The following is a 24,836-nucleotide window of genomic DNA, read 5'->3' on the forward strand; positions in this document are numbered from 1 at the left end:
TTTCAGTATTAGCAGTTTGACTCTTTGATTATTCTAGCATGGACTCCCAATTTCTCCTTTTAAGCAATCTTGTCTGAATTATCCCCTTGTCTTAAGGTTCTCCTACTTGAATAAAAGACTTAATCACCTTCCATTTTTCATACTTCCATGAGCCAGATGTTTAAAATACATGAAACATTTTCTACAAATCTGAAATTGCATGTAAAAAGAATAAATCAACTTCTTGAAGCTGTAGTGCAGACACAATAAAAGCCAACAAAATCCTGGTTTGAATGCTGTATAGAAATACAGGAAGTATTAGTGTCCTGTAGCCAGTGTAGAGGACCTGGTAAGCTCCTATATGAAAGAGTCTATAAATTTTTCATCCATATTCAAGAAATAGGAACTAACTTTGAATGGGTGTAAGAAAAGGCAATTAGCTTGATCAGGGATATGAAGAATCTACTGCACAAGAGAAGACTGAAAGATTTTTGCTTATTGAGCCTGGCAAAATAAAATCAAAGAGAGAATAGGGTAACTTCCTGAAAACATATCTAAGAAGAAAAGGGTGAGGGAAGGTTATTCCAACTAGAGGATATTACTGATACTCTAGAAAAGAATAAAAATATAAATTGTCTATAGATTCACCTGAGGATGAAACAGGAATATCTCCTAACAACTGAGCAGTGATGCTCTGAAATTCCCTTTTAGAGAGACAACTTGGAGCTTTTGTACTTCAGTGACCAAAAAACTGCTTATATGATTCTGGTTATGATGAGTCATTCTGTTTCAGCACGTAGCCTGAAGCATCTATCTTGAACACAGATTCTCAGTTTTGTGAAATTTGCATAATACAGGATTTCTTAGGAAAAGACCAAGTCATAAGTTACAGAGAGAGAGCTGCACCTTTTCTGACCTTTATATTCACAGATATTTACTATGTAAACCATAATAGCTGCAAGATTAGCGACTGCGCCGTAGCTGTTGCCATTAGCTTTAGCACCAGAAATCTGCTATTTTTAAGCAGAATGGATACCACTAAACTTGGGGCTGGAAGTTCTTCAATACCAGGATTAATAGGTCATGCTCTATATTACTTCTGGCGGTGATGAAAAAATTACCCTGCAAAGAACTGCTTTAAACCAGTACAGTCTGTGTCCAACAGGCACTTGCAGGGTGTTAATTTCTATGTCTTATAAAGCATTTAGAGCCAGCCTGTTAATCCTCAGTGTTGTTGTAACAAGTTGAGTTCAGCTCTGTGTAGGATATCTTGCTTCTTTGGGTCATACTAACACACTCTTTTTCCTGGACTCTTTTTAATTGGGAAATAAATCAAACCCATGAGTGCTCATTCTTATAAAAAGCATACATCAAAAATAAAAAAACAAGTTGTCTCTAAATCATTGTGCTTAAGCCTAATCTTTCCTGGGCAACGTAACTAACATAGACAGTGCTCCCCAAAACTACTTTTGTAATTAAAATACGTCCACCCTTTCAGAAAGACAAAGGACTGAAGGGGATCTTCTGGAAATCATGAAGCTATTCTGAACTACTCCCCTATATGATCTTCTTCATAAATCAGATAGCTCCATTTTGAGACCAGTTAATTTCCCCTCTCCACATATATCACTACTACAAAAAATTTAAATATTTAGATATTGACTCATACATCTCATAAGTATCTAAAAAAAAATATAGATATTGACTCATACATCTCAGCCAAATATATTCATAGACTTCTTGTGCCAATATCTTCTTTTGCCAACATCTTTTGCCAACCTAAACAATTCCTCTCTCTTCCCAAAACTCAGCCTTTTAAATATATATGCTGCAACCATATCTCCTACCAGTCTTCTATTTGCTGTGATAAAAACCTTCTTTTTGGAAGGTTTGCACTACAGATTTCAGTATAATATATATATATATCTTGAAGCAGGATTTGATGAGGCCAATTGTCTTGTGACAGCTGGCAGTTCTTTGACAAGATTTTTCTTTGCAATTTCTATGTATTTAGTAAGCTTACTATATGGTGTCTTGTGCATCAGCATTTTAACAAATGTAAAGATCAGCCAAAGAATAAGAAATGATAATGCAAACAGATATATACAAATGTATGATGTCAATACTCATTCACATTTAAAGTTGTGATTCACTGCTTTCTATGCAGTAGATTGTTCACTCCTCCTGCATGAGCGGCTACAGGCAGGACTCAAGTACATATGTGGGTGGCTAGAGGGGAAAAAATATAATTTTTGATGACATGAGAAAAATAAAGTCTTCTATCACTTGTTGCTCAGTTAAGCTCAGAACAATTCAAATATCAAAAGAAGAAAATAATATTATTGCATGACTCATACTTTTTATTGAAGAAAACAAATAGCAGTGTACAGAAAGGTGGTGAGTACAAATCCACCATATGAATAATACCCTAGATTTAATACCTTAGAATCCTCTGGTGGGTTAATAAAATTTTGCAGGATACATTTTCAATGATGATATCATCTCTTCCTGATGAGTACTAACTGCAGGAGTGGAACAATGCCACCATTTTGTGGGTGCCAGTGGCAGTTGTAGGAAGTTATCTATGTGATATTTTTCTTTGAAGAACAAGTTTGAGGAGCAAACGTTCTAAATCATGAAGAAAAAATCTATGCAATATCCAAAATTTTGCATTCTTCCTTACCACTTTATCTTCATCTCATCAAAAAGCTGCAAACATGTCATTTTAATCAGCTTCAGAGCACATATATGCATAATGTATACTTAGTTATAAAGTATACACATTGGAACACTGATGAGCAAAGACATATGCAATGTACCTAGTCATAGAATCTGTGACATCTCTGCAGTCAATTACAAGCCCCAGCTGTAAACATTATTTTCCTTGGGGAATATTTATACTCTTTCTTTTGCAAGGGCAGAAGGGCTGTTTAAGTCTTTCACATCTGGCTGCTCTCTCCCACCCTTTTACTGTGGGAAGTTCTCTCACATCTTCGGCCACAGAGAAGGGGAAGAATAGCTGTTTGAGGGACTGCCCAGCAACCCAAAGGTCAGTGAAATCTTCCTGGGAAACTGATTAGAAGTATTACTTTATTCTCAAACGTGATTTAAAAAAAAAATTTGGTCAGTTTTCTGAGCAGCAGGAACATGCCGAAACACAGAAACTGAATTAGGAGAGCTGGAGGTTGTGATAAGAAGGAGCTCGAGGATACAGTGTAAAACTGCTGAACTGAAACTAAAATGTATGGTGAACATCAAAGTAATAGACTGTTAATTAATTAAAGACCAGTGCCATAGATGTAGAATTGCCTTTGGCATTAAAATTAACTGTCTGACTGAAATGTGTAGAGCAGCTCATGTTTCTCATCATTTGTCTACAGTACACAATTGGCATGGAGTGTTAAAGTGCCTCCAGACTTACGGAGAACCAAGTTCACGTCAGGAAAAATGTAATAGCAAAGACACAAAGCTCTATATAAATAGTTACCAGAATCCAGAATCAAACACTTGTTAAAAGATAAGCTTGGCATCCTTTGCACAGAAACATACAAACCTTTACACAGAACAGTTTGTTCTCAAGTGTGAACTTTTTTCCAGGAATCCCAGAAGCGCAATGAGACGGCATTTGTATCTGGTTATTCAAGCTTTCTTTATAAATCTCAGGCAAGGTACTTTCTTCCCTCTAAACTGAAAATTTGGACTCTTCAAGACAGCTGAGTGTCTGAGGACATTAAGTCATACAGTTGTTGATGCTGGGAAAGAAGAAAAGTTAATGGTTCAGAAGCTATTCTGAGCTTGCAGAACTGATGACAGTAACAGTACCCAACAGCACCACTTTTACAGGACCATGTTTAAGCTTTTGCATTTAAATTCTGCTGCAACACATTGTAGCTCTCTTTCTGCTGCTCCCCTTACCAGACAAGCCTGCATTGGCAGATGATAATTTTGTGCAGAACTCCACTTAGTAATGCATGTGATGCATAAATGCATAAGTAGTGCATACAATTTCTGAATTTAACTAGCAGCTCCACACAGATCAGATTGAAAAACTTGCAGCTATTTCATGTCTTAGACAAAGTAGAAAACCAAAATCAGTACCCCAACTTAATTTAAAAGATTACCTCCTTAACTTTTCTCAGACAAATTAAAGTGTCAATTCGATGCACAGGTCATGTGGAAAAGTAGAAGAGATGAAAAGAAGCTAACCCTCACAATCCCATAAGGTACATTTTTTTCCCTAAATGGGCCAAAACTCATGCTGGTTTTGGTTCAGCTTCAGCAGTTCACCTAATACTATCTTACTGAGGCCACTCATGTGATTCATTATGGCTAATCAAACCCTAAGTACTTAAGTAAATTCTGATCCCAGAAGAGACTGTGTTGGGCCTGCAAACACAGACTGCTAAGCAGTGGTTAATACATCTGCAACCTGCTGAAAACTGAAACAAAAAGTATGTTTTCTTTGCTGACTAGTCTGGCCAAGTTTCTTGGCATGCTCCTTCTTTTAAAAGTTTCATTGACATGACCTCAGTTGCTCAATGCCTGAGACTTGCCATAGGTTGCTGGAGGTACTTATTAGTTACCTCAGGGCTGTTCTCTGGAAAACAGGAGATGATTGCAGCTCTCCTGCCACTCCCCCTTACACTCCCCTTGGTACACCCCCTGAAGTCTCAAACGGCAAGCCTCCTTTAGGCAGCTGAGGATCAAGTCCTGCTAGAACTTTTTTTCCTGCTGGGGAAAAGCAATAATTCAATTTTGGCTCTCCACAGACAAGTTCTCTAAAGAAAATCAATCCCCAACTGTTAAAAATTGTCATTCAGTATTCATGTAAATATTCTTTTAAATCTTCCTACTTCTTTTTTCCCTACAAATGGGTAATTAATTACTTACAGAGATGCACTATTTTAACATCATTTATTTAAATGACCTTTTATTATTGTTCAGTCTAATCAAATACAGTGGTTTTTATTTATTAACACAGATTAAAAATACTTTTTGGCTTTTTTTTTCCTTTACAAACTTTTCCCCCCTCTGTGTTTGTATTTTAAAACATTTAAAAACAATGTTTTATAAAGGACAAACTATCCTGCATTATAAAAGTTCTTAGTTATCTAATGAGTAAATGTAGTCCAGGCAGCCAAAACATGAACCTTCTGCTCTGCTACATAATTCTGTCATGGCCATATCAGCATTAAGCTGTTTGTAAGGAAGAATGCCTTCATTTTTACAGCATTTACATTCCTCAAAGGACCACTGTCTATGAATAACTTTGCCATGAGCTAGGTGGCGAAGAAGACGAGGCTAGAGCTTAGCCTACTCCCCCCAGGTCACCAGCCAGCACAGTTCACAAGTTTAAACTTCAAGAGATTAATATTACTGTATGTTCATTGAGTATATTAGTACTATCTCTTCGACATTTCCTCCTGTCAACAGGACACACAGGACAATAAATACTCAGAACGGAAACAATTACATGCAAACCCACAGTGAAAACAGGAAGGGGAAAGGAACACATTAACAGAGGATAATACTACAATTTTCAAAATGAGAACACAGTCTTAGGTTTCAATTGCTTCACTCAGGTAAGACTGAGGGAAAGAAAGAGGATGAGTAGTTTTTTCATTTTGTTTTGTACATGTGATAAAAATTTCATTGCATTTATCAGCTAAAGAACATGGTGGAGAATGATCATTTCATATTCATGCAATAAAAGAACATACAGTATAGCAAGAATATGCTGGGTAACTGGAAATTTCACAAAAATAATTTTGTATCACAGATTTGGTGAGACTAATTTATTCTGTTGTGCTTAATTATTTTCACATCTGACTTCTCACATGTAATGTAATATATACAGCATTTAGTGGAACATTTGTGTTTACAAATCCAATTACTCAAAAATTACCCTTCAGTAGTATTCAGAAGATTTTATGTATCACATACATAATTTCCTGATATGGATTGGAATATTTAGTCAGAACTGTTGTTCTGCACACATGGGAGGGCAAAGACAAATAACTTTCTGATTGCTAATGTTTTGGTTGAATAGGCTGCCCCTTAGTCACATGATTTCTCCCAATAACTGACGTGTATCCTGACAAAAATCTTCACTGTTTGCTTACTTTACTGATGTAGCTATTTCTTAGTAGAGTGATGACACTGTCCCTGAAATGTTCAGAAACTGAAAGATGGGAAATTCTAATGAGAATTTAAATGTAAAAGGAGTCCAAACACAAGGGACTACAACATGAATGTTTAACAGAATGGTTCATGATTATTTTTCTGCAAACAGGGAATAATTTAATTTATAGCCATAAATTCACTTATGAAGTGCTAAGTCACTAAAAAGTCACCCCCTCAAATATGTTTCTCCTCTTCTTATCTTGTCAGATTGGCCCTCTATATGATCTTCTTCTGTGAGAAGAAAGAGACTCACGGAATGAGAACTCAACCACAGTTGAGTCTGACTTCTTTCAGATTTACAGTTCTGAAAGAGTTTCCCCTGTAGAAAGAGAAAGGCAAACCTAGCCAGGTTAAAGATGGAATTTTTGAAAGGCAGTTCCTGACAGTAGGGATGCATGTGTGTGGGTATATGAATATGTAATGTACATATTTACATATGTACACACACCCACCCATATCTAGTGACAGAATATCATAAAAAAGAGATGAGCAGATCCATAGCCAAAATATGTAAAAGTGTGTCCAAGGATTTTTTGTATTCATAGAATCACACAGAGTACTCTGAGTTGGAAGGGACCCACTAGGATCATCACAGTCCAGTTCTGCACAAGACAGCCCCAAGAGTCCATGTCCCGGAGAGCATTGTTCACATGCATCTTGAGCTCAGACAGCTTGGTGCTGTGACCACTTCCCTGGGGAGCCTGTTCCAGTTCCCAACCACCTTCTGGGTGAATTTTTTTTCCAAATATCTGACCTAAACCTCCTTTGACACAGCTTCAGGCCATTCTATCAGGTCCTCTTGGGTCACCAGAAAGAATAGGTCAGTACCTGTGCCTCTGCTATCTCTCATAAGGATGTTGAATAATGCTATGACATCTCCTCAGTCTCCTCCAGGCTGAGACCAAGTGACCTCAGCCTCTCCTCAAATGCCTTCGGCTCTTGATGCTTCACCATCTTTGTAGGCCTCCTTTGGACACTCTCTAATAACTTTATATTCTTCTTGTATTCTGGTGCCCAAGATTGCACGCAATATTCTATGTGAGGTTGCAGCAGCATAGAGCAGAGTGGGATAATCACCACCCTGAACCAGCTGGGAGATTCAGATTATAAAGGAAAGGACCTATGTAAGTACAATATATGCAGAGAGAAAAAGATGATGACTTCTGGCTATTCTCAACGTTAATCATAGCAGTAGCTATTCTTAGCCTTAAAATGAGTTTTTAAAGATATCTGGCTGAGAGAATTTATTTGAATTATTTAGGCTGAAGAAGAGGGAGGCACTAACAGTCTCCAGTCTGTGGATAGATGGAGCTGCCAAGTTCCAGGTATCTTGAACAAATATGACAAGGCTTGTAGGAAAAGGCAGTGCTTGACAACACTAGAATGAAAAGAATCTGCATTGAACTTGTACCCATCCTGTGGCACTTTCTGCTGCTCTCAGGCAAATGTTGCTTATGATGTCTCCCAAAATAAGCACAGAAAGTGTTATCTGCTAGGACTGACAGGGCGGCGCATCTACCTTCGTTCTCACCACTGCCTGGAGCTTCCTTACAAATTCCCACCACAGGCTTCTGAAAGGTGCCTCGGAAAATAGATCCGCAAGCGGCAAGGGTAGTTCCTGGAGCAGCATCTCCTCCTGCCTCCCGCACAAAGACAGGGCAGGCACCCACCCACCCGTGGGCTCACCCCTATGAGGCTGCGGGGAAATTGTTTCTGAGGGCGAACCCCCCGCCAGGGCTATTCGCGTGCGGAACATCAAACACTCGGGGCAAAGCAAGGCTGGAGAAGCCCGTGGTTGCTGGGAATGAGGAGTGGGAGAGCGTCGCGGGTGGGACCTCAATGGTCGCTCCCACGGAGGTGCAGCGGATCTGTGAGGACGGGGGCAGCAGGGGTGCCTGCACAGGCTCCGAGACCGCGGTGCCGGGGCGGGCCGGCCTCCCTTCCCCGGGCTATACGGCGGGGAACGCGGTCCGACCCTTCAGGGAATTCTCCTATCCCCGCGGCGCCCCCGCGCCGCTCAGCGGAGCGCACTGCCCTGGCCACTGAAAGGAGGAGGAGAGGGAAGGGCGGGCAAGGGGTCGACAGGGTGGGGTTTGCCCGCCGCACGTGTGGGAAGGCCGGGCATGGGGGCTCCCTGAGGGGAGGAGCGCCCCGGCTTTGGCCGCCGAGAGAGGCCGGTCGCTGGCAGCGCCGCTCCGCCGCCGCCGCAGGGAGCCGTGCCCGGGCCGCGTAAGTGGCTCCCCTCTCCGCCTTCCTTCCTCGGCACCGGGTGGGCGAGGGGCTGGGGGAAACGCGGTTGTCCGGGCCTCTCGACGGCTTGGACGCGGTGGGGAGGGATCCTCAGTCCTAGCTCCAGCCAGGCTTGTGCGGACGGAGGGCGCTGATTCCCGCTCGCTCCCCGGAGTTATTCCTGGCTGGAATAATTTGATAACTTGAGCTGGGCGGCTTGCGCGGGGAGAGAAGCACAGGAGTTCCCTGCTGCCTTTTAAAGTCCGCGGTCGGAAGAAGGGCGCTGGCCCTGGGGCCCGCCGCTCCAGCGCTGGGCTGCGGCAGCCGTGGGGCGCCGGGCTGGATGTGGTACAAGGGAATAGCTCCTGAGGGCTCTTGGGCACGTGTGGCACCGTGCTTGCTGGTCCTGGGGTGGCATTTGCTCCTACTGTAAAGGTTTGGGGGCGTCGATGGGTGAAACGCCCCGCCTTGGGTTTCTGACAAGCTCGCTGAAGGCGCTGGCTTTCCCTGAAGGTGCTAGCCGTGCAGGTGTGACTGACCCAAAGCACACAGTGCAGCCCCAGCTCTTCAGTGCGGTTTGGGAAGTTGGAGATGTCACACTTCAGTGGAGAGCCTGAAGTAGGTGCTGATCCCTAACTGTGGGAAAGCAAGTTTAGGAAATGTAAGATTGTTCCTTTCTGCCAACTTTGCTTGTTTAGATCTAGAGATGTATTTGAAGTATATATGACCCTACATATAATGCTACTGACAGCTGGACAAAATGAGTCCAGTAAAATAAGTTTAAAATCTAAGGTATCAGAAGCTGCAGAACATAATCCTTCCACTTTAAAATATTTGGTATCAGTTGAGATTTGTGATACTGTTTGGATGGTAGAGCATTATCAATCGGATGCAGGGTCTGGGCGAACTCCATTAATTTGGGTGAATTACATTAGTTTTGGGGAAGGGGAGGGTCTCACACCACTTCTGACACCACATGTAGTTTCTGCTGATTTTTATGCTAGTGCTTAATATATCATTCCAGCAACTTACCTGGAAAAGGAACAGAAGTTTCCTGAAGTTTGGCCTAAGGTGTGAAAGGACTTTCTTCAAGCCTACCCTCTGCTTCAAGTATATTAATACCCAACATTATTTTACAAGCTTTCAAACTTTTTTCTTTATATTCTTCCTGTTAAAATAAAAAAAAAATCTATTGTGAGGCATCTGGATGTTTCAGAGATGGAGGAGGTAAAACAAGGGATCACAGCATATAGAACTTGTATATATTTAAACAAGCTGATGGGGGTTTGTTTATGCTAGAAAGACAAAGCACATTCTATAAAAGTTCCTGTAGACACTGAGCAGACAGTACACAGTGGGTCTTGGAACACTGTGGAAAATGTTTTGAGTTCTGGTTTGTGTTGCCTAATGGCATTAAAACATCAACAGTAAAAAATAGGCATCACGCCTATACAAAAACTAAGTTTGTTTTCTTTGACATCTATGATGTACTACATGCCCAGACAGAAAAAGAAATGGTGCCTGCCTGCCCTGTTCCTGTAAGAGCTCCATGGCTGCATTTGACTCTGCCCCTGACCACACAATTCTTCTAAACCCCAGTCCACTGGGTTCTGATACAAGTTGGCGCAGAAATAAACCAGCCCCACAAAGACACAAGTAGCCATATTGGTATCTTATGAAAAGTGCAGTGATGTTTTGTATGAATGACAGGCATTTTTACTCCTTTGCCACATGTTGTGATAAAGATTATTCATGCATGGAGTAGTCTTCTGAGTGATGTTACTAAAATGCAGTTTGATTCTTCAGATGTGGATGAAACCTGGCACTTTGTCAAGTTTAAATGCAATGAAGCTTTGATCCTGAAGCTCAGTATGTTGGCTACTGTGTACATGCATAAATGGTCTGACCAATGCTCCTGGTCTCAGTAAAAGTGTACTTGCTAAGATAAATGACAAGGTAGCTGTTTCTAGTTCTGTACACACAGATTAAATCAAAATGAGTTTCAATTTCTTAATAACCACAGGATCACAGAATATCCTGGGTTGGGAGGAACCCACAAGGGTCATTGAAGTTCAATACCTGGCCTGCACAGGACAGCCTGAAAAATCACTCCATATGCCTGAGAGCATTGTGTTAATAAATTAATGTACTTAGCATATTTTAGTTAGGGATCTATTAATGGCATATAGCCAAAGGTGTAGAAATCTAGCAATTCCATTTCAATGCATATTTGTGGCTTTAAAGCAGAACTTCATGCATTCATATTAGCTTTTTCCATACTAAGATATTAAAAATCATTTTATATGTTGCTGAAATTACTAAAAAGTTTACAGTGTAGTAAAGTACTTGGAGCCCTGTTTCTGTGTCTGTAAATTTCCATGTGTCTGAAAGTGTCCATCTTCACAATACCTTTACCATTTAGCACATGGCCCTTGATCTTTCAGCATCATGATACAATTCTGATCCTCAGGCTTCTCAATTCTTCATCCTTTTGTTTGCTCTGCAGTTGGAGAGAACTTCATCCCACTGGTTTAGTAGCTGAGAAATTTAGTATTGGTAACTCATATGACAGGGTTTTTGGAAGCAAACAGTTGAGCTTTCAGAAAAAGACAAATGTATCCTCCTCTCTCTCCTCTCTGCTGGGAAAAGCATTTGTATAAGTGATCTGCCACTACAACTCCAGTGAGAGTTTTAAAGGTTACTAGTAAAGTGGCTTCTGGGACTCCTAAGCTTAGTCATTGCTGAAAATCATCCAAGATCACAGTATTATCTTGCCTGATCTCAAAATTCTTATTTATCCAAGTGGACATACTCCAAGGAAAAGATCATTTAGAAATGCCCTGAATGTTGTCCTTGTCTGCACAAGTTCCTGCATCAGATTGCATGTGTGTGGAATGAGAGATTTCTGAATGGATGTACAGCACTGATGGGAAATGTGACTGACCACAGGATGATTTCAGGACATCTTGTTCTACACACAACTGGAGAAGAAATTACCTCAAATAAAGCATTTCGATTGCAAGATGATTGTTGCAGGTCTCTTAATGACAATACATGATCTACAGCAGTTGCATACATGAATATCCCTCTTTCTCACTCGACTATGAACTGTAGAAATTAGGGTGGGCAGGTTGTGCCAGTCTAAAAAATTGATAGTTTAATGGCTGGTGCTGAGCCTGTGGGTGGAGGGTGGAGACGTGCTGCTGGCATAGCATACATAGACAATTGCCATATCTATCCTTTCTTTACTGTGGCTGTAAAGATTCTGTCCTAAACCACATGGACTCCCAAGTATATGTGTTATGGTTGTGAATATATGTAAGCAGCCCCCCAACATCTATTATGAAGAATTAAGCAACAAACTGGAGTGGAACATTTTATGGTTCAACTTAATAACAGAGGTCCTCACAAATAAAATATATCTCCATTCACATATTGTAAAGTTTATAGAATCTCTAAGACAGATAGAACTTCTCAAAATTTTACCCAGACAGCAATGAACTTTTGAATGGTATAGAATAGTAACACCAGAGCTCTGATGACAACTATCTGCTCTAGTTTTGGTTATGGCTTCTAGAAACACTACCTAAAGCTTATTTACATAAAAATTCAGGCCATAGGATGAGTTCCACAACACTTACTTTGGAAGAGTATAGTCTCTCATAAGTGTCTGAATGATTGCATGTGTCTGACAAGTAGTAGTAAACCAGCCACAGAGAAGGAAGCAATCATACATAAACCATCACGTTATCATCATGATTGCTCACTGGATCTGGTTCTTCCCTTTCACTTTTGGAGTTAACTTTTCCCTCCACACACAGTAGTTAATGAAGGTGGCCCAAAGACCTCCATGCAGTTGCTGGAGAGAGGTGGATTTTGGTGCTCCCTGTTCTCTGTGCAGTGGAGTGCACACACCTGCTGTTTCTGATAAGTAATCTAAACAGGCAGAGTCAGTATTGGTGATTCAGTGTTGTGCTGCACTTCCCTCTATTGCTAATAGCAAGGTAGTTTTGCCTCTTTGTGATGGTAACATCAGTTTTCAGGGTTTTCTTGCAGTGCTGTTCTCACTAAAGGACCTCATTTCTGAAAATTATGTTGTCAGATGTACTACTAGAAAGGGATAATTGCATTAATCCAATTAACTGGTTACTAGAATTTTTGTGAATTTGTCTGTTGTAGCAAGGTAACAAAACATAGAAAGGTGTCAACTGGAAAAATGCAAAATAATCTTCTGCAGGGAGCTAGCTTAACTAGGGAACATTTGCCAGTTGGGACTGGACTGAAGGAAAAGACAAACTGTACCAAGTGAGTTTGCCAAATTTTTCTTCCATCGTCTGTATTCAGTATACAAATTTACTCCACCTGTGCTTTTTCTTTCCAGAATATTTTTCTTTGAGGAATGCATGGAATAAATTTATTATTGCTTTAAAGAACATTACGCTTTAGGTGACTTTTTTAGGGAGAGGGAGTTGGATTCAGTGCAATATTATCTTCATTTCCTTTATTGTAGTAACAGTGAATGATGTGGATAAGCTGTTCTATAGCTCTGTGAATTCATGTAGCTGATCTCTGCTCCTTGCTCACTTTTTTGGACGTTAGTTATTCTTTGCCTGGAGTTGTATTGCAAGCTGCTTGACAACATGGGAAGACAATTGTGCTTATTTTATTTTGTTTGTGCAGTACCATGCACATTGTGGTTATGGAATAAATAATAATTGAAACAGAAATTTGGAAGGGAATATTATTGTCCTTTTTTCAGTCGCCTTAGACTGAGAAACATCTCCATATTATTTAAGGAAATTGAAACATTTGGATACTGTGTAGGTATCTGATTACTCCTGTGAGGGCCTAAATTAATTCCTCTGAATATTCAGTTTATGAATTATTTGGTCTGATATTGATTTTATTTTGCCCTCAAATTTTTTTGGACTATCATGCAGTTGAGAGAAAATGATGGGATGTGACTTGCCAGGAAATTACTTTCAGCACTGTGAATTAGATGAAAGTCTTGTGGATATATAGAATTAGCATGCATGTGTGATTCTTTTGAAAGGTACAGTGCTTCAGTGTGCTTTTTGGAGCATTAGTTTTAGATGAGTAGGCAGTATTTTTGATCCTTGTAATGACAGTCTAACTTTTAAGTGCTGGTAAGTCTTTGAGTACGATCAGTTTCAGAATTTAGTTGCCCTGTTCTTGCTGCAAGGATTTGAAGGAACTTTTTAGGGTAGTACTGAAGAAGTATCATGAAACATCAGGTTTGTTATGTGCAATAATATGTACACAGTAATTTACATGTTCTGTGGTTGTTGTTTTTCCTCAGCAATATGTTCTTAAAAAATCTTGATGCCTTATCTCTATACACTGTTTACCAACCTGTGCCCACCCTCTTTCTTTACGAAGACTCAAGGAGGGGTCCTGGGCACTTTTTGATAAAGAGGAGCTATTCTACAGGCATGACAAGGTCTCATCCTGAGAGGGAAGTCCTGAGCTGGAGGCTTCCTTCAGGCCTGTTTGTAGAAGGCACCTCTACAAATCTACAAATCTATGAATTTGGCTTTATAAAAAAAAAAATTTCAAGAAGGTATGAGCATGCACTAGGTAAATTGCTATGCCAGCAAATTAGTAAGAGAAAAAATGCACTTATCGCAAACTAGATCAGTAAAAAAGATTCAATATCAGAAATTCAAATATATGAATTACCAAGAAGTACATGGTGCTTGGTTAGAAACACGATGAAATTTGCAATTATAGTATTCACTGTCAGATGGAGAAGTCCAGAGCAATAGAAATCAGTGTTTCTTAAAACACCATCTGGGGGGAACTTCCTATTGTATATAATAGACCTGCTTTGAGGTTTTCATTGTTTTGAGGTAGCCTGTGTACCTGTCCTTGCCATCCTTTGACAAGTATCTTATCGTTTCTCTTAGTTTTATTCAGTGCCCCAAACCCAAATTGGTCAGAAGAGTTGCTACTAGAAAGATTAAAATATCTCCCAAGGAAGCCTCAAATGTAAGTTGCTGTTCCTCATATTTAGAGTGATGTTTTTGCTGTTTCCCAGCTCCTTTTTTTCAATGCAGTAAAGACTCCTATACTTCATGTTTGCATCAGTTTGTACAGAATAACTTCATGGTTTTCTGCTCCAGGAAATAAATGGTTTTCCCAGGGATTTTCCCAGGGTTTTTCCAGGGATTTTCCCAGGGTTTTTCCCAGAGGTTTTTCCAGGATTTTTCCAGAGTTTTTTTCTGGGCTTTTTAGGGTTTTTTTCCAGGGGTTTTTCCAGAGGTTTTCCCAAGGTTTTTCATCAACATCTAGGAAAATAATGAGCAGTGTGTGGAGATGGAACAGTGGCAAACTTGTGTTATGCCAGTAACATGAGAAAAAAGAATACTGTGAGGTTGCCTGTGGTAGTTTGTAGCTGAAGATGAGATGCTGCATAGAGAAGCAATGGTGATTCACATGGTGTGTGCTCCTGAGGGTTTGCACAGGTTTATTCAAGACCTGTGATAGATCCAGATCACCTGAGAGTTCTAGGTTTTCAGTTGCATTCTGCATAAATTCTTGTGCTGCATAGAATGTTATGACCATATCAGGTCTCTGGAAAATGGCAGGGAAATTGAATGTATTATAAGTAGAACATTCTTGCTTACAGAACACTAGGAAGAAGACCTTTCTTCATGGTCTTTGGTTTTAGTCTTGCTTACCTGACAATAAAATAAACAGGTTAGAACAATCCCACAATGGACACCAAAATTATTTAACTGCATACTTTGGACACCAAAAGTATTTAAATACATCTGCAGGAATGACATGTTCATAAGTATGTTTTATATGGAAAGTGTTGTGACTTCACAATTGATGTGTTCTCTGTTTCTTCCTTTATTAAGTATATTTTATTATCTAAAAACAATAGAGAGTTAAAAATTGCTTGCCTAATTAGGAACAATAACTATTTTATTTTGCTGAAGTGCTTGACAGTGACACCAAAACTTGAGTTCATGGATGCTCTAGGCCAAGATCATCATGCAGACTAATCAGTGATCTTCCACTGCCCTCCCCAAACACACGTTCTCCCAAAAATCATATATTTGGATTTTAGAGCTTATTTTTATTGTAGGTTTGCCAATTTCAATATGATATTAATATATGACTTTCCTACCAGTCTTGCTTTTTGTTCATATCTCTGCATTTGCTTAGTTTTTCCTGCTCTCTTTTGAATGCCTAACCTCTCAAACTGTATAACTTTTTCTGGGGATTATTTCAACCAGCTATTGCTGAGACACCTTTAGATTTTTGAGGCAATTACTGTAAGTTTTCAGGAGTTAAAAAGTTGATGTTGGTGTATCGTTTGGAGAAATCCCATTTGTCCCATGAAAATGCAACTTTCATCATCATGGTAGAGCCTGATGCTGAAAAATACCATGTGGTAGTAATTTATCACTTGCCATGAGGTGTTTTGCTAGAGTGAATGTCTTAGAGCAATGAGGGGTCCATTGTGTGGATTTTGCATGGTAGAGAGAGAAGAAACTGAGAGGGAAAAATCAGCCCTGTAATGTACTTTCTCTAAGTGAAGGAAATCTATTCTAATTGTCTCAACATTTATTCCCTAGTGGAACAGTGCTTCTGAGTGTCTGGTCCAGAATGTTTTGCAGTCTCCCATGCAATGTACAGCTCTTAGAAATAATTTATTAAACTGTTTCAATTTAATTTTTAATTTATGCATGTGTCTTATTTTGAAATAATTAGTTTTAACGTCAGACTTAATAACCTCATTTTGTATTTCTAATTGTCTCAGTTACAAACATTTATAAACCTTTATTCAATTTTACAGTACTCTGCAAAGTCTTCTGTGGAGTTTAATTGCCTATATACTCCACTTCATTAGCTGTCTAAGCAAATAATTTTAGAGTTGTATTAAATAAGAGGGGTTTTTTTCCTATTTGACAGCTTTTCTCTCCTATATGGTAACAGATGGGTTGCACTTAGTTCAATGAACCAGATGCAAAATGAGCAGAATTTGCAGTTAAATACTGTTTATGTTGCATTTTTATTCACACACAATAAGTCAGCTTCCTGATTATGTAAAGTGAATGTTTACACTCTTTCATCGAAATTAATTAAAATGTATCCACTATGCTCTGTGAAACAAGCAGTTTTCCGGGCCTGCATGGGCTCATAGGTACAATTTGTACATTTCTTACTGAAGCAGTGTCAGCATAAGGAACTCTTGTGTTGTGCTCCAGGTTGCTATCTCTTGTTCCTGCTCCTGTAGCCATCCCTCTGTGCCTGCACAGCTGCTTGTGGTTCTGTGCAATGAACTGGATTAGGAAACATTAATCTCTTTTCTTGGGATGCTTTTGATTGAGGATCAGTTCTCTATTCCAACTGGAATGGCCACACACATGGCTATGCAGCCGCCTCTAAGTAACAGACACAGAGGAGAGAACAGACTGAGTAGAGTGAGCTGCTTCAATTGTACAGCCATTGGAAAAAACTAGTTAGCATGCTCCACATAGCTGTAAAATACACTGTAATTTCTCTTACACCCTCTGATTTTTGTCTTCACTTCCTTTTAGAACATGTTTGTCACTGAAGTGACAAAGTTTTCAGTAGTTGAAAAACTTTGCTCATGACAGTGGTATCCCTCAAACTTTAGAAGTTTTGGCATTTAGAATCATTCTTTTCCTGCAGCAAATGAAGTCTTGTAGAGTTCAGTTCCATAGTTTTGTTCCTTTGGACTGGAAATAAAGGAACTGGAACTTTTCAAACAAGAAGATGATGCTTACCAAGTGCAATTTTGGTGATACTCTTCTAGACTGGCTTGGTGAATGACTTGTATGTGAAATGGTTCTGAACGAAGAATTTTGGATAGTTCTTACTTTTAATCTGTCACATCTAACTGTAGCTCCTGTAGTGCATATTTGATATGTTTCTTATCTCCGTTTGTCTGAAAATGTAGAGAATATTTTCATAGAAACCAGTGAAATTACCAAAGTGGCAAATATCTTTGCTCTTCCCTCCCCATCCCAAACACTATCTCAACTCTCATTTGCATTTATTAGTAGACTATTATAAGCTATCATAATTTTTCTTTAAAAAATTTTTTTCTTCAAAATTATTTTCTTGTGCTTTTTCATGAACACAGGCATATTTGTCCAAACAGCTATGTGATGACTAGTACAAATGACTCCTGTAGAGGATGGCGAGTTTGATAAGTATCTTCCTTTAATCTTCATAAAAGAACAGTGAAGTACGGTATTTTAGCTTGGCTGGAACCTAGCTAATAGAAGTGTGGGTTTCAGTGTTCCATATGCTTTCTAAGGATTTGATAACAGGCATTGCTGGTAGCACAGAGATGGTGAGTTGGCTAATCACAGCTGTTTGCAAATAGCAGAAAGGCAGCAGAAGAACAGAATGATGTGAATGTTGCTCATAGTGTTCCCTGGAGGGGTGGCTGTAAAGAAACCTGGAACTCTAAGAGAAGAAGCTCTCCTGGTACTTTGATTCCTTCTATGTTGAGGTAAACAGGACTCTGGAAACACATAGCAGGGCATGTGAAATATGTGACTTTGGATTTCATCACCTCGCTGGAGGAGACTACAAACTCTGGAAAACATCATCTGAGTTGAAAGTCAGAGCAGTTGGCGACACTTCCAAGTGCTATATGTAGAATCTTCTTTGATAGTAAACACCCCCTTGAAAACACATCCAAAGGCTGAAGGAAGACCTCAAATGGTGGAAGCAACTTTATTCACAGTGCTACTTCTGTCATGTTCTCCTGAACAGCCAGCATGGCTGCTGGCTTGAGTGTGGAATACTTCTGAATTTCTCTTAGCAAACTTAGGAAACAGGTTTTCAGGAACCACAACAAATAAATCTCCCCAAAAATAACCTGGGAAATAAATCTGTGAATTGGATAGGCTATAGAAGTTGTTTCCCTTGATATGAAAGTTAGTCAGACAGGGAACTTGAATAAGGCCGAATATTTAACATGGATTTCTACTCTGGAGGCCCAGGAAGGGAAAGTTTGGATTGCCTCATCAGAAATACTGCAGTCCTTGGCATTACTGTTTTTTGTGACTGATACAGTTCTGCTGAAACATATTGGGCTTGGTTCAGTTTTGCTGATAAATTGGGTAAATCATAGGGCAGAAGAGAAGGATAAGGTTCTGAGAACAGACTCTGAGGTAGAAGACATTACAAGAAATACAGTTTTTTGCCTGAAGAGGTGATACTTGGTATTGTAATGGCCTTCAAGAAATGGAGAAGTGGGATATGCTTCAGACCAAGAAGAGAGAAACAATAAAGTTAAAATCCCACTCCCAAGGTTGCAAAATGTGAAACAGTGCTGTTCAAACTGATGTTTCAGAATATGCTTCCGCAGCAGGCTGCGCTGGGAGGAGTGGTTGTTTGTGTGTGTCTTCAGGCTTGTACAGTGTACCAGCTTGCCTTTGGGTGGTGGGAAGAAAGTACTGCCCTTATGCCTGCCACAGCCCTTTTGTTATACTGAGGCATACACTGTGTACTAAAAAGGTATATAAGGCCCCGTGAAGCAGGTGGACAGTTATCAGTAAGAAATTTATAGCTGAAAGGAAGGGGAAGAAGTCTGCTTTGTATGGAGTTAGATATATGAGCAGTACTTCCGACTTTAATTCCAAGTTCATGTATTAACACCATCTCAGCATGTGGTGGAGAGGAGCTTTCATAATGGTCTTCTCCAGAAACTGTGGAAACAGAAGACTGAAATAAGAAAGTAAATAAACCCCTCCTATACAAATGAAGTCTCTGTAGGTTGCTGTCCTTGTCTTTCTTAGCTGCTTTTTTCTACAGTTCAGACTGAAATAAGAGTACGCACACTGAAAATAAGGCATGCTGAAATAGAACTTAGGCCGTGTTTTCTTATAAATAAAGCAGAACTAATAATGTCTCTATTATTTCTGTATATCCTTAACATGCTATTTGTATTTCAGATCAAGTAACTTGTAGACAGAGTTTCATTTGGTCTTCCCATGAGTGAATGCCACATCAGGATGCAGGGTGTGGTGTCAGTATTCAATTCATTTCACGGAACTTGGAATGGAATAAGACTTAAAGTAACTTTTGTAACTGTTGCATTCTAAATATCTCTAGTCCCTTAAGATGTACCACTAATGCTGTGTACTGAACAACTGAATTGTCCAAGTTATTTAAAATGGATTTGTCTTTTGCACGTGCTCCTACCAGTGATGGAGTCAGATTTTGCGCATCGTTATGAGTCATTCATCATCAACACTGCTGCAGTGTTACATTCTAGACTTTAATCTTACCATTCAGACTGTTGTGGCCTTTCTTGAGAATAATCTTGTCCTTACTTGGAGTTAAGGTTGCACCAAAAAGAGTTGAAATATTTAAGTCTTGCCTACAGTAGTTAATCCTTCTCCATATGTACCCTGCAGTAGTGCTGCTACAAGAACTTGTGCAGCTCTGTAGTAAATTGTATCAGGAAACCAATCTGGTTCAAAATTGACTTAGTACCTGCCCAGTGTGTCTCCATTCTCCAGTTTAATTCACTTTTTGCATCACAGAAATGTTTATGTTGGCCCAAGGGAAGAATGCAGGAGCGAGTATCTGGTTAGGGTACACCACTTATTTTGGTGGAAACGCTGGCTTGAGGTTTTAGTTCCAGCTGTGCTATAGCTGCTGATGAAGCAATGGCAGCACAGAGCTTAACAGTCTGATAAGCACCTTTGTATTCAGGTGGGTTGCAGACCAGCCTGAAAGTTTTGCACCTGAGCATTCAATATTATCTGTGTTCAGTGGCAGTGTCTACTTCAGCGACTGGTGCAGCTCTACAGGAATGGAGCTGCAGAGGAAACCTTCTAATGCTGTGGATTCACTGACCACATCACTTACATTTTGCTATGTGTGGGACAGTTGGGAGGATGTCAGGTTAGTTTTTGTCTGGTGCCACAGGTTGAATTTCCATTACCACTTGGAGTGTACTTGGTTGCTCTTCTGGAATACGTATCCAAATTCCCTTTCATACGAAAAGATGCCTCAGGATTGTTCCATGGAGTGAACCAAGGCACAGTGATTTGTCTGGATGACAGGGAAAATATCTTTGAAAATATGCATCTGAGTAAAAAATGCCAGTGTAAACATACCAAGGGTAACTTGGCTCTGCCTGTAGATGCTGCAGTCAGACAGTTGCTCTGTGGTATCAGTGGGGTTTCTGTTGTTGTACATGACTCTCCTGTTCTTTCTGATTCCAGTTCAAAACTTATTTTGCTGACAGTTCAGCAGCTGGTCCCACTTTGATCTCCAAGCTCTGAGACTGATGCATTCACTCTTTGTTGGTGGTAATGGCACATTTTGTTGGTGGTAATGGTCAGAAAAAGAGATATTTTCCAGCACTTTTTATCACCCCTCTCTGTCTACCTTGGCAGTATTCTATGCAAATTAAGCTACTTATGACAACATGAAATTTAAATATAATAAAAGGTTTTTGGTTGGACTGTTCTTGGTGTGCACATGTGTTCTCATAAAATTTAGTACCCAAAGAAGGGAATTTCTTATTCCAGACTGACTGTGGATCTTCCACTGGTAGAAACATAGAATCACAGAAAACAAGGATCATCTGTTCCAATCTTCCACAGCAAAAGCACGGTCTAGAAAAGATGGCCCAACATCCCATGCAGCTGAATCCTAAAAGTACCCAACACCTGGGAATCCACCATTTCCCTGAGGAAGTGGAAGATTTTCCTGGGGAAATCTCCCCAAGAACAAATTTTACTGCTTACCCTTGTCTTTGCCACGTGACTCCATGTAGAAAGGGAGTATCCACTTCCATGAAGCTTTGACAAAAAGTGGGAAGTGTAAAGACAGTGCTTGAATGTGTTGCATTTGCTGTGTAAAGGAAAATGTTGAATCTGAATAATCTAAAAAAGCACCAACGAAAGAAACCTGGCTGTGTGTTTGCCAGATGAACTGTACTGACTGTTTCCATTCTTATTCTTGTTTGGTCTTGTTTGACCAGCAGTAGCTACACTGGAGCTTCTTGGTATTTTGACAGTCAAGCATATTCATTTTGCATCTGTAGGAAAACAGATGAACCCACCAACACATGCACATTTCACTGCTTAACTCTACTTTTCTCATGTTATCCATTTTTATTTTAGATTAAGGTCTAAGGCCTTGATTCTGAGCTGGGTATTACTGCAGTATGAATAAATAGAGAGATATTTTTTATCTTAGCACAGTTAGAGGTTTTTTGTTTCACTAACTGGGGCTCAAAGTATCTTTATAGAGAGAATTGTTCCATGTGGCAACAATCTGTAGTAAATTCAAGTGCTTTTATGACAAAGCCCTAATTTTGAAGGGATTTCAGTCTTTTTGGTTATGCATAAATTTGAATTTCTGGATCAAGCATAAAGGATTAATTATTTTCTTTTACTTTTTAAAAGAAATAAACCCCGACTCTTCCTTTTCCTCCTGTTTTGGAGCTTAAATATCTTGGCAGCAGTGTTTGAAAAAGTTCTAGTTAAACCAGTTTTGGAAAATAGTTTGGCAGGCTACAGTGGAGTAAAGCCAAAGTATGTTAGAGGTAAGTTTTAAAACCTACTTGTAAGCTAAAATTACAGCTATACTGGGAGAGAGTGATGTGCAAGTCAAAAAAAAAGTATTTGGTCTTCCTTCACCTTCTTTTTTCTTCTTTCTCCAATTAGTCAAGCTGTGCTAGACTGCTAGAAACAGTATCAGACTTCTCATGGATCCTACTGCCTGAGCCTCAATCAGTGTAGACTGGAAAGAACATAGTTAAGTAGTTCTTTGAAAAGTAGCTTATATTTAATATCATATAATATATCTTATCATATCACATCACATCATATAATATCATCATTAGGTAAAATTTCACATGCCTTAAACATTTAGTTGTGTGGAGTCTATAGCACTGCAGAAAACTGACCTTTTTATTTGCTGCATCATTTCTTGCAAAATAATTGAAGAAAGGCCGGTTCCATTTCCCTTGATACTTTCCACTGTTGCACAAACACAGCTACTTTCAAATGCTTTAGTTTATCTGCTGTTGACTTTAGAAGTACAATTTGTAATATGACAGGATGACTGCAGGATATTACTTGTAAAGTTTGCATAAAATGGATTGTGCGTCTTTTTTTCCCACAGTAAAAAATGTCTAGACTCTTCAGAACCTATGTAAAGCTGTTATCCAGACAAATTAGTTCCATGAATTTGAGTCATATAAACCTCAAGAACTACACAAATAAATGGGGTCACCAAGTCATTTTATTGTTAGTAAAAATACAAAACTCTCAAAACTCTGCTTAAAATCTGTTAAGCTGACAGAAAATTTCTTTTCTTCTTCTTTCTTCTTCTTTCTTTTCTTCTTTCTTCTTTCTTCTTTCTTCTTTCTTCTTTCTTCTTTCTTCTTCTTCTTCAGCTTTTCTTTTTTTCATAGATTTTCTGTTAATCTAAGTCTTAAAAATATTTCCCATCAGGGTGGGCATTTTGTTGCATATACGTTTGGCTGTCTCTGGGCATTGCTAAATTGTATTAAGCACAGATGTCATAGAGAATAATTTGTGGCTAAAATCTGATGGCCAGCCTAAGTGTAGAAGTCCATGTAATACCTAGTTCTTTCTTAAAGAGATATTCAATTCATTTTGAGGAAGTAGTGATGTCATAATCTTCATGGTCAGTATCTTCTTTTTGATCTTTTATACTGTTCCAAAATTCATACCAATGCCAAAAATTAACTCCTCCTTATCCATGACTTCTCACCTGGTTTTGATTGCACTTTTCAAATAGCCTTTGATCCAGCATGTGCTTCTTACTTGTGCTTTCTTTGTGTGCCATATAGTCAGTCTGATAAATTTTGAACAAAGAAGTACTCTGGACACAACTTGCATTCCCTTAGAATCCATCTCCTTGCTTTTACACAAGCTCTAACAGATGTGCTTTGTTTTACTTCCAAGCAGTTAAAACTGTGAACATTATTTTGTTTGGTCTTTTGTCTTTTGTAGAAGGAAGGGGAGAAGAAAAGAAGCAATGTGAATAAATTGAGTTAAGCTAGGTTTAGGAAGAGCCAGACTCATAGTTTTAACATTTTCCCTAGCTGAATGGTATTTTCATGCTCTGTTTATGTGTTGTCTTTGAAGAAAACCTGTTAGCAGAACATAACTTTAATCATATGAAATAGCTTTCTGAGAGGTTTGGTTTTTTCAGAGTTGGCATTATAGAATTAGGAACAAATAGAATGAAAGGAAACATGAAATTACTGTAATTCTGAAAAAGTCATGGCCTGTCATCACGTCGTTTATTCCAGTGTATATTTTTTGGTGATAGGCATGAAATGGTAAAGTATCTGCTTTCTCAGATGCATTTGCTGCTCTTTTAGATAATTTATGTCTGGATCATGACAAAATTTCTGAAGTTACACACTCATACAACTATGATCAGAGGGCAAAGTTATAAATAAAATTTAAAAAGAGTCTTTTTTTCTGAAGGAGTAGCTATCTTTGATCTGTTTGATCTCTGGGCTCAGTAGCTCTACTGCTTTTTTCTCATTTTCTCATGTTTTGGCCTAATAGCTGTCACCAGTTTCATATGAATCATTGCAGTCCAGTGCAGAGTCCACCAATATCTTTCAAGAGTAAACTTATTTTTTCTGCTCTAGACAATTCATCCATTTTCTGTTGGCCTGCCCTGAACACCCTTTCAGAAATATGCCTGGCCATCACACAGTTGTCTGCTCTTTGTGGTGGGTTTTGTAATTCCCATCAGATAAAAACCAGTCTTTTAAAGCCTCTGTTGAAGATAATTGATCAGTTCTAATGATTTAGTTTTGTTTTGTTTTTTTTTTTTTCATTTCTCTTTGCAGCTGTTGGGAATTGCAGAGTAAGTGGAATGTGTCCATCTGTACCCTTGTGAAGTCTTAGCTTTCCTGCTCAGGACATTACCTAGCTAATAGCTCACATGTAAAATGAGTTGTCTTGAAAATTTCTGAAGAAATACCTGTTTATGGTGCATGGCTAGAAGAACAGCATTTTTCTTTCTCAGACTTTTACTCTCAATTTTCAAAAATTTCTCTCTATATTACATCAGCAGGAGACTGTAGAGTGTCATCATCCAGTCCATCTTTAGGGATAACCAGGGTGAGGTCAGACGACTGCTTGTGCTACTGGAAAGTTACACGTGAGTGGGTAGAACATCTACCGTCATTTAGAGGTAAAGTAATTGCAGATGTTTTGTACACAACAGGCAGGCTGCTGTGCCAGCTTCCTTAAGTATCTGCAGTGCTGAAGCCGAGCATCAGATTCCACTGATTTTTGTCTTCTTTTTTAAAGTTCTGTGCATGCAGATTTTGGAAATAGAGAAGAACTTAGACTTCAGGGAATAAATCCCTGCCTAAATCAGAAGATGACAATTAATCACCTGGATTCTCTTCAAGG

General features: G+C 39.2%; 1 protein-coding gene across 2 annotated transcripts in view; it reads left to right on the forward strand.

The window, feature by feature from the left end:
• Positions 1–8,311: 8,311 nt before the first annotated feature.
• SLC7A2 (solute carrier family 7 member 2) overlaps positions 8,312–24,836 on the forward strand; it is a 49,595-nt gene continuing 33,070 nt past the window's right edge. For both annotated transcript variants that reach the window (XM_030947380.1, XM_030947382.1), the window contains exon 1: positions 8,312–8,391. The gene's annotated coding sequence lies outside the window, so the exon portion shown is untranslated. The remainder of the gene's footprint in view (positions 8,392–24,836) is intronic.

Source organism: Camarhynchus parvulus, chromosome 4 (genome assembly GCF_901933205.1).
Source record: "Camarhynchus parvulus chromosome 4, STF_HiC, whole genome shotgun sequence".
In the NCBI taxonomy this organism is placed as follows: Eukaryota; Metazoa; Chordata; class Aves; order Passeriformes; family Thraupidae; genus Camarhynchus; species Camarhynchus parvulus.